At 43.2% G+C, this 10,744-nt stretch overlaps 1 long non-coding RNA gene across 1 annotated transcript; it reads left to right on the forward strand.

The window, feature by feature from the left end:
* The first annotated feature begins 1,705 nt into the window (after nt 1–1,705).
* LOC134487063 (uncharacterized) lies at nt 1,706–9,083 on the forward strand. The gene is made up of 2 exons (XR_015621413.1): nt 1,706–3,322; nt 8,270–9,083. It is a non-coding gene; the product is annotated as an uncharacterized LOC134487063 (long non-coding RNA).
* The last annotated feature ends 1,661 nt before the right edge of the window (nt 9,084–10,744 follow it).

Raw genomic sequence — 10,744 nt, forward strand, 5'->3', positions numbered from 1 at the left:
CCTCCTCCTCCTCCTCCTCCTCCTCCTCTTCCTCCTCCTCCTCTTCCTCCTCCTCCTCTTCTTCCTCCTCCTCCCCCTTTACTCCTCTTCCTCCTCCTCCTCCTCCCCCTTTACTCCTCTTCCTCCTCCTCTTCCTCTTCCTCTTCCTCCTCTTCCTCTTCCTCCTCTCACTGTTCTCTCTTATTTTGGCACTGAGAATTGAATCCAGGGCTCTGTACATGCTGGACAAATATTCTACCACAGAGTCATGGCTCTACCTTTCATCCCTTCTTGATTGCCTTAGCACTTTTCTGAAGCTAATTTACATGCTAGTCCAAGACATTTAGATATACTAAAGTCTCCTTACATCGTAGAAGTCATGTCTTACTAGAAGTCCCAGGGAAGGTATCTAGCTTCTTGGCAGTCCTGAGGTCCCTGTGGAGTTAAGCTGAGTTTTCCTGGGAACAAAGTCCTATCTGGCCTAATGCTCTGGGCCTCAAATATTGTCCTCACACCAAGTTCTTTAAGTAATGTTTCATTTTCTTCTGTTATTCTCTCATCTTTGATATTCATGGGTACCTCAGCCAGCAGTAACCATATCTTCCTAATGGCTTATCTTATATAAGGCAGTCCTCCAGAGAGAGATTTTCCTACTGTTGCCTCGGTTTAAATATCTTTGTATCAAAGGGAAATGGGAAGTAATATTACTCTGTTTCTCCAATTTCATGGTACTCATATTGATGCTATCTGGTCCAGAACCTTAGAAGCCACAGTGTGAGGGACTCCTCCATTCTCCTTTAAAAGATTTCCCCAATTCAAACAGTTTAGACAGGGTATTCACTCTTCACTGCCACTTCCTACAGGTAACTGCTGTGGCCTTTGTCCGCATCATGAGTCCCAGCTACTCTGCTTTCAGGCTGAATGATATTAGCTATGTTAAAGGGTTAATGTGAAAACTCATATCATACATTAAACGTAAAAATAATTTTGGAAAGGTGCTGTGTCATAAAAAGCTAAATTGTTGATATAGCTTCCTCATGAAGAAAACCCTCCGAGCAGCTAAAGGAACAATAGGAAGAGCGTGAAGAGCAGAGACATTTGAAACTGACATGAACTAAACTACTTCATGGACTTCTGTGGTTCTGAGCATAGCATCTGGTCAAAGCTGAGTAACACAAGACTGTTCTAGCTCTTTTCAACTGTCGAGAATATTTCTAGGAGATGTGGCACCTTTCTTAGGACTATGGCATTCTGAAATCTTTCTCTTTCAAGCCATATGCAGGCAGATGGTGACTCCCCTTTATGTTTCTCCAAAAACCCCTTTGTTGTTGTTGCCAAAGCAAACAGCACTACATAACATCATTTCTTTTCTCCTCCTCCCCTCCCTCCCCCTCCCCTCCCCCTCCCCCTCCCCCTCCTCCTCCGTTAACTTTTTTCAGGACAGCAGTTGGAAGATTTTCCTGTGAAAGAACAAATAGTGGAGTCTTTTTAGGCTTGTGGGACATACATTCTATGTCACCAACACCTTACTCACGTGTCATAGTACAATAGCACTCCTAGACTTTCATAGGCATATACATATGCACACACACAGTACACATGTATATAAATCTCTCTCTCTCTCTCTCTCTCTCTCTCTCTCTCTCTCTCTCTCTCTCTCTGTGTGTGTGTGTGTGTTACATGATTGGAGTGGCTGTATTCCAATGAGCTGCTGGACGGGTATGTCTGCAGTTGCCACTGTCATCCCTCATTTAGAGCATTGCTACTTAAGCTGTGGTCTGCAGAAGCTAACCATTTTATCGTCGTGTGGGAGTCCTTGGAAAGCATAGGCTCTGTCCCTACGCTGGGCCTGTCGTCTCGGGAACGGTGTTCTTAAAGGATTTCCAGGTGATTCATAGGTGTTTGCGTTTGTGAAGCCATGGCCGCAGATGGTAGCACACGGGAGACATCTGGACATATATTGTATCCTGCTCATTGGGGTTGGCACTCTCAGAGTGTAACTGTGAGCCCTTTTCTTCCCCTGCTTCCTCCTCACCCACTAACCGCATGCTCTGCTTCGGCTGTCAGCTTGCCTCACCACCTCCTCAGCCTAGCAGCTGCTCATTCTCCAGTTTCTGCGTCCTCATGGGAGGTTGTTGGGAACTCGTCAGATGCGAAGGCTTTGGCTTGCTTGCATCTCTGCTGAAAACATGGTTGTGCGCCTTACTTTCGGGAGGCAGGGGGCGCATATCACCTGCCCGCTTTGCCACAGCATCTCTTTCAAGAGTCAAATGTAAACAAGAAAGGGAGTTCAGGTCACATTTCTCTTTGCATACTGGATATGGAAGAGCCTGCAATAATTATTAAACTTTTTGGTAATATTGGATTGACAACGAGTTTCTTCCTAGGAGATGCCTGGACGGTGGCTGCCATTTTTTTCTCACACTATGGCTGCCCTCTGCCCTTGGTGAAGACAAAGGTCATCAAAAAGAACACCAAGGAGTTTATCCATCATAAGTTAGACTGATAAGTCAAAATTAAGTGAAATTGATAGAACCCCCGAGGTACAAACAACAAGTTTTGGAGACGTTTAAGGGCGAGACCCTGATTCTTCACATCAGTTAGGGGAGCAACATGAAAGCAAATCACATTCCCGCTTCGCAGCCTCTGGAAGTTTCTGGTCCACAGGTGAAGGAACTGGAGGAACTGATGATGTGCAGGAAATCTTACTGTGCCGAGATCTCTTACAACATGGCCGCCAAGAACGGCAAAGCCATCATGCAAAGAACAGCACAGCTAGTCATCGGAGCCACTAATCCCACTTCGAGGCTGCACACTAAAAAAAGTAGATGGCTCATGTGAATATTTTATTGGTGCTTAAGTAAAGCTACAGAAACTGCAAAGTAAATAAATAAATAATAACAGCAAGTCCAAAAAAGAAACACTCTGAGAGTGCTGGAGGTTGCAAGGCAATTGAGCTGTTTCCGAATTTTCGTAAATGGAACCCAGAGGCCTTAATTATGATGTATATTTCTTCAAGTGAAGCTTTCGAATAAATCATAATAGGCAATTATATAATTTTCCTGCTGTTCCCCATCCCCTTCCCTTTATCCTTTCTTATTAGTACAGGACCTCTACATAATAAACTGGCCCATACTGGGTTGATTTGCATAGGTGCACGCTGATTATTTAGCCTTGAAGTCTGATTACAAGTCTCCCTAGAAGAGCTGCCTAGGCTGGACTGAATATCCTTCAGCGGAGGAGGTAGAGAGCTGGCTTTGGCTCTCGCTGAGCAGTTGCCTGTCTTCATTATCCGACAACTTTTCTACCCAGAGCAGAGCATCTCATATGTAGCAGCTTCTCAGTAAGTATTTATTGGAGCCATGCCCTCCTCTAGGGCAGTTTTCCGTACTTGGTAGAGCTCGGTTCTAAAATCTCTCTTATGATAGTTTCTACTTGTGTCTTTCATCTTGGGAAACCCTATGTAGGATGTAATGAAACTAAATATAAATTACTGAATCCAGCACTACACTTTGGTCTCCTCATTTAGCCTTTACTGTATGTAATTCCTAGTATGTGTGCCTATCTTAAAGCTGAACAAACTGAGGCTTTGAAGGAGCAACTTGTTTGAAGTCTTAGAATTAGAAACAGAAGGGACAGAGAATTGAATCCAAGCAGCACAATTGGAAAGTAAATGTTAACCACTGACGTGACACAGGACTCATAACAGAAATTGAGCGTGCTTTGGGCCGATTTTCAGTGGCTAGCATTTAATAGAAAATTGCAAGTATCAGTTTCGAAGTGAGTCCTGTACTCTTGAGGCTCATGTACAGGAAACCATTGTTCATGGGTCATTAGCAAAGACACTGAAAGTTGATGCTGACATCCTGCTCGTCCTACGAAAGCGCTGTAATGCAAAAATCTGTCAAGTTGTCAGGGGCCTCATTACAATAAGAATCATAGCTATGGTAAACACATAAGTAATTTTGGCCTCTGCCTAGACTTAGTCACCAAGGTCTCAGTGATCAAGCTTCATGCCCTGCATAGTGAAGTCTTCAGGCTTCTCACCAAGACCTCCAATGTGGCCTCAGGATTTGGTAACTGTGTTTGGTGTAAGCAATGTATGGATGGCAGGGGAAATTGCTGCTCACAAGCCACCATTTGAGCACCTGTGCTGACAGTAACAGACTTCTTCTGCCACCACAGGGGCAGGTCTCTGAAGAGCGTGCATGATTCTTGAAAATTAGAACAGCCCGTTCACCTTGAATGTGTGGAAATTGACATTGTGTGTGGATTTCTGTAGTCATGAGCCTGGATACTTGCCTGAAGCCCTGCTGTTTCAGGCAGTTATTGAGGCCAGAGAAGGTGGGGGGGGGGAGAGGAGGGGAATGCTGCACAGTATCTAAGTCATTCTATAATACTAAATCTAAGAAAGATACGAAGAACAATACACATGATGCCCCTTCTTCCTCTGATAATGACAAGAAATCATTATTGATGGGCCTATAACACAAAGGCTGTCTTTTTGAGTGGGGTAACAGGGGATATGAAATTGTTTTATGTTGTCTAAGTGCTGCATAAATGCAAGGCGGTTGCCATTGTGAGCCACCTTAGAATAATGTGGTTATCACCGGCCGACTTCTGGCAGAAATGCTGCATCTAAGCAAATAGAAGAGGGAAGAAGAGAGTGTGCTGGGGAGAGCAGAATGATAAGCTAAGGGGATGTCTATCTCAAGTGTCATATATAATCACATAGGCTATTCGTAGATAATTTCAGCCCAGTTCAAACCAGACTATGATAACCTGCGGCATTCATCACCCCTTAATGGACAGGGGTGCTGAAACATCATGTTTACCTTACTGTGTTGCTCCATTAGGTAATATGCAACTCACCTAGGTTTCCCACGCTTCTGTTCCTGTTCAACTACCCTTTTATTGACAGTTTGAAATTCGCATTGATTTGTTTGCTCAATGGATAGTTACTGAACGCCTACCATGTCTTGGATTCTGGCTCATGTTTTGGTACAGAGACAAATAAGATCCAACTGTACTCTTAGCCCGTAGTGATAGATGAGTGTGACAAACACATTCAGGAGAAGAGGCAGCACAATGCTGGGAGATTGGCTTTGCAGCATATATGTGGAGAATGAGGAAAGGAGGGAGGGTCAGTTCTATATGAGATGACGAAGGATTGAGGGATCTTAGAGAAGTCTTTGGGTAAAACATGCTCTGGCCTGAAAGTTGCAAAGGGTTTGTAAGCATATTTTGCACACATGTTTGTGTATCTGATCCATTGTACTTGCCGGGGAATGTAATCTTGGTTTCTGCATTCACAAACATGAACTGAGCACCCATTGTATTCCAGGGTCTGAGCTATGAACTCATAGTCAGAACTAAGGGGAGGTATAAATTCGTATTTATGGAAGAGACCTGCATTCCAGGATGCAATTCACAAATGTTATTTTGCTCTCAATTTCTTTTCTTCAGGCTCCTAACTCTTTTCCTCGTTATATGGGACTAACTAGTACCTATGTGTCAGATCTCAGTAGAGTCACTATCATTCTAGTTATTACTGAGTTCCTGGGAGGACTGCACTTCCTAGCTGGGTGGGAGCACCTGATGATTCCTGTCCCATGAGCTGTGAGCATTGTCAGATATACCCACTCTGTTAGGAAAGCACTCAGTGACAAAGCTAGAACCAGGAGACCACTTCATTCTTCTGGCTTAGCATATGATACCGTTGGTGTCAATGAACCTGCTCCATCAGCCTGGATCCCCAAGTAGCTATTATTTGTAGAAGATTCTACTAAGCTACAATGGGCATCTAACATTACTAAGAAATAAACGTTTGTCTTTTAAACTCCTGAGCTTTTGGGCTGTTAGTTACCTCGGTATAATGTTCTGATGATACACCATTTTGGGGAAGGTGTCCACATTACCCTAAGTAAGTCATCTTATACTTCCCATCTACATGTATGTACCTTTTCCTCTTTCATTAAAAATCCCATTGTATGTTACATTTAGTGATTAGAAATATCTATGAACTATGTTGTTTATTATGATATCCAAAGAAGCTAACACAATGAAAATAAATGCTTGTGGAAAGGATGAATAAATAAATGAACCTGAAATTATCATGAAATAAGGGGAAATGTTGAATTGATGCAATCCTTTGTATTGATACTGTCCTGAGTAAAGCATGGAATGTGTCAGGAATTTGAGAACATTCCTTCTAGCCTTCCCCAGTGGCCATCTTTGTCTAGTTCAACTAAAATAATTCTAAGTCTAATAGGACAGTTTTCCCCAAATTAAGTTTTTCCCAGTGTATTTAGTAGGAGCGAGGGTTTTTGCATTTTTTTTCTTTGCACTATCTCTGATTTGTACCTCGTTGGGAAGTCCAGTTTCCTGCAATCCTTGGATATGAATAGCAGCCCACAGACCCTGGATCTTGAATGTCTAGAAACATACATATCTCTAGAAAACACATCTTTGATGAAGATACTCCCTTCTCTGCTCAGACATAACCGTTTTAAGATGGTCTTAAAATTGTCTTTGAAATATAACAATTGCTCTCTGCGTGAATACTCTCTCTCTCTCTCTCTCTCTCTCTCTCTCTCTCTGTGTGTGTGTGTGTGTGTGTGTGTGTGTGTGTGTGTGTGTTATCCCAGCTTGGAGCATCTCCAGCTTACCCCAGGGAATACTCTAGCTGGTATCCTTCATGGTGCTTTAACGAAGCGCCTGTCTGTGTTCAGGAAACATCAAAGTTGCTCAGGCTTCAAAACAAGCTAAATGTCGGCAGCTACAGCCAGGGGCAAGATGGGGAACTGTTCACCTCTCTGTCTCATGAACTAATTACAAAAGAACATGATGCACCAGCTTTTTTTGTGGGTCACGGGTATCATTGAACTTCAAGTCTTGGCACATCTGCTTGATCCATGATCACCTTATTTAGACTGGGAGAGAGTAACAATGAAGGCCTTGTGTACTCACTGGCTCATGGTTAGGAGGCCTATGTCTTTTGAGAAGCATAGACTGGCTGGGTGTGATGGAGCCAGTACCAGGCAGGCCCTGCCAATCACTTCTCCCTTCCTTCCCCTATTCTTCTACTGGGCCTTGAGTTGAGTCTGACAGTCTGTTTCGCCTCAGGTATAAACTTATTTCCAGTTCTCCCTCTGAAGCCTGCTGAGCATTTATGCGCAGAGGCACTGGCTGCCTCGCTGAAGCAATCATTGATCCGTGCTCACTGCCACCTCTCTTTGTTCCACTGGCTTCCAGGACATTCATCTTGCTGCTGGTTTTGTTTCCCTGAACATTTGTGATTGGCTGTGTTGTGCTACTGTATGACCATTCATCCTTATTTTCTAGTGACAAGGACAGTATCCTTTGACAATTAGGGGCAAACATATAAAAATAGCATGATTTATAGACAAAAAGAAGTGCCAAAGGAGGGGGACAAAAGTCCCCCGTAACCTCCATAATGTTAATTCATAGGCATTCTCACAAAGGCAGGAAATACAGAAGTGAAACTGTTTTAATGTTACTTCAGTCTTCTGTAGAAGGTTAGTTCTAGGTTAAAGTAGAGAAGATGCAGCAAAGCCGTGCTAACGTGAGGGCAGCTCTTGTATGGGCACATGCTCAGTGAGTAGGCCCAGTGGCAGAAAATGTGACGTCAATGAAGGACATGGTTCAAGTCCTGCATAGCCCCATGTGTCTGTGTGTCACACAGTGGAAGTCTTTATCTCAGAGTTCGCTACTGGGAAGAGAGTTAGGGAGAGGGTAGAGAGAAAATTTGGCAGCATAGGTGTGTTAAGACAAACTGTCAAGTAGAGTGGTTATGAAATTTAAGTGGCATGCATAATTATTGGATATTCAGGGCATCCTTAAGTATGGTCTGACTTAGAAATCTTAAAAAGTCAAAAGTAATGTCCATCCAGTAGAAATCATACATTAAGTATGAATCTTAACCTTTTCATAGGCCTGTAACATGCAGTAACATTTTCCCCTGTGGTGTTGGGCAGCAACAGTAGCAAGACTTGGCTACCATGATCACAGGGTAAGCTGGGCTGGTTGGTAAGTGAGGCATGCTCAATGCATTTTCGACTCATGTTGTTTTTGGTTGAGGAGTGTATGTATCTTAAGTTTCTTTCCCAGAGTCAGTTGATTGGAGATTACTGTAACTGATGTTTAGTTCTGAGCCTGATCCTGTTGGACCACTCAGCCAGTGAGTCAATCCAAGTAACACTTATTGAGTTACTCTTTACTTGGTTGGCACTGGACCATCATGTCCTATCTCTCTATTTGCTGTCCTTAGGATGAGGCTATAAACATAAGGACTGCAGAAACGCTCGCTGCACTTGACTGAACGGTAGTTGGGGAAGGAGGCAGTACAGAGACAGCGAGCACCTGATGGAACCAGGCAGCTGAGAACCTGAAGATCCAGTAACTCGTCTTTCCTCATGGACCACCAATGAGGATGACCGGAGACATCCAGCCTTTACCTTATACAAAATGAGGACGGTTTCAGATTTCTCTAAACTCACAACTAATGACCTCATGGAACTTTGCAACACTGTTTGGAGAATACTCCCCCCTCCCAATATCCTTCAAAGATATGTGGCTTCAGGCTTCTAGCATTCTTTTGCATATGATACAGTACCTCGAAGCCTACAGCTCGAGCTTTCTTTCCTCTTGTTTGACAGACAGCTTAGGGTGAGTCGGAGCAAAACACTCATCAATCAAGCCTGGTCCTGGTGAGCTCTGACATCCTGCAGTGATGTTGACTGCTGGGAACGTCTCAAGCTCACCTTGGGTCAAGCGTGTAGACCAAGCCATGGTTTCCTGGCTCCCGTATCTAATATTTGAGTATAGAGCTCTGAGTACAGATCTCTAACAGAAGGAAAACTGGGCAATTCTGAAGCTTCACTCCTAAGACTTGTGTCCATCACTTTCCTGGAGAAGCCATAGTTGTTCAGCAATAGCTTATTGCTATGTCTCTACTTCATGTGCTCTTTCTAGCCTGCATTAACTGCTATTTGTATATGTGTCTAAAGTCACTTGCAAGAGAAGCTCAGAGCCACGATGCTAGGAGTGGGAGCTTTCCTGGGGAATAAAAAAACACTGTGAAACCTCTGACTTCCACCTTTTCTTTTGGGGTTGTTTTACACAAAAAGGACCTTTCTGATTGTATCTCATCTGCTGTGTTGCTAATTTCCTGAGACATGCCCAGGAGTCCTCCTTATTTTACCTTTTATAATACCAAAGAAGAACCAGAGTGATTCTTAGGAAAATCAGACACAAGGATGTGTTTGTGAAGCAGGAAACACCGCAGTGTCAGGGACACCACTATCATAGAACAGAATGAGAGCTGTGTGTCCTCCACTTACCTCTGTGAATGCCTAGTGTTCCCTCATTCATGGGTCACTTGTGTGTCAAGGGGCAGCCAGTTCTCCAGGTTAAGGAAAGGTGGGGGGGCAGATTTAGAAGCACAGCTTTGCTGTGTTTGCACATAGCTGCTGGATCATTTGAGCAATGACCTCAGTCTCCACAGTTAGTAGGAAAGACACACTCCCAACACATTTCTCACTATGTACAATTGTACCTTTATCTCATCTTTATCCAGCATTGGCAACATTGGAATACTCTGCAAATGATAGCTTTTCATTGTATGATGGCTGAAATCTTCATTTGAAGGTACTTCCCGTTACCCACCTTTTACCTAGGTATTCATGAAGGAATCTTGAGAATCAGGCTATGTGAAGCTATCAGATACTCCGGGTTGCCTTGGGTGCGACAGACACATTTTAAGTACTCTATAGTCACATGTGGAGTTAGAAGCTTCTATTCCGACAGCAAAACTATCTAGTGATCATGCCATCATTACAGAAATTTCCATAGTTCAATGGTGTTCTGTGTTCTAGACATTATTTCTCAGATCTCAACTATCATAGATCAAGTCCCCCAGGAAACCTAATTTAAGGTAGAAATGTACATTTAGGAAATTGGTTGGGAAGTGCTTTAGGAACACATTTGTAAGGGAGTGAGGGAAGTAATATTAGGCAAAGCAAGAGATGGAACAATTATGTAGTTATAAAATGAACCTCAGTATATTACACTAAGCATTCTGCATTAGGATATCCCTTCAGGTAACTAGAATTGTGGCAGGGAACAGCTGGTGTGCCTTATATAAACAATCTTTGGATGTTTGCTGTCCTCTGTCCTTTTACTGAGGAAGGGACATCACTTGGGAGAAATAGGTTTGTTTAAAGGAGGGGAACCTGGGAAGAGACTCAGCTATGAGAAGTCAACTGCCAACACTGCTCATTCCTTGAAGGTGGTATCCGACACTATTCCCTGCATGGCTCTGTACAGCTCTGCTGTGCTCGCTGGCTGCTGATACTCAAAGATCTGGTGCCCCATCACATTTTCTTCTAATGCTTCTGTCTAAAAAGGTTTTAAGAGAGAGTCTTTCTTAATATCATTGTTACCTGTTTCTCAAATGTTGGCTCTAACAAGACAAAAGTAAATAATGGTAAAGTCATAGTTCTGTTATCTCTGTGATAAAATAAAATATCTTTAAAGATAAGAAGAAAGGGTGGGAAAAGTAGAAGCTGTGTGTCTGCTGGGCTAACATTGGTCTTGCCCTTTGGTATCCCATCCAATCCTGTGTGACAATCGCTTACAGTCTATGGATGAACTTGATTACAAGCAATAGAAAACAGGCTCAGTTAACCCAGGCAAAGGGAATTCACAGGGGGCAGCTACTATCGTATTTTGTGGAATCTAAGGT

The sequence above is a fragment of the Rattus norvegicus genome, chromosome 5 (assembly GCF_021556685.1).
Source record: "Rattus norvegicus strain SHRSP/BbbUtx chromosome 5, alternate assembly SHRSP_T2T, whole genome shotgun sequence".
Classification (NCBI taxonomy): domain Eukaryota; kingdom Metazoa; phylum Chordata; class Mammalia; order Rodentia; family Muridae; genus Rattus; species Rattus norvegicus.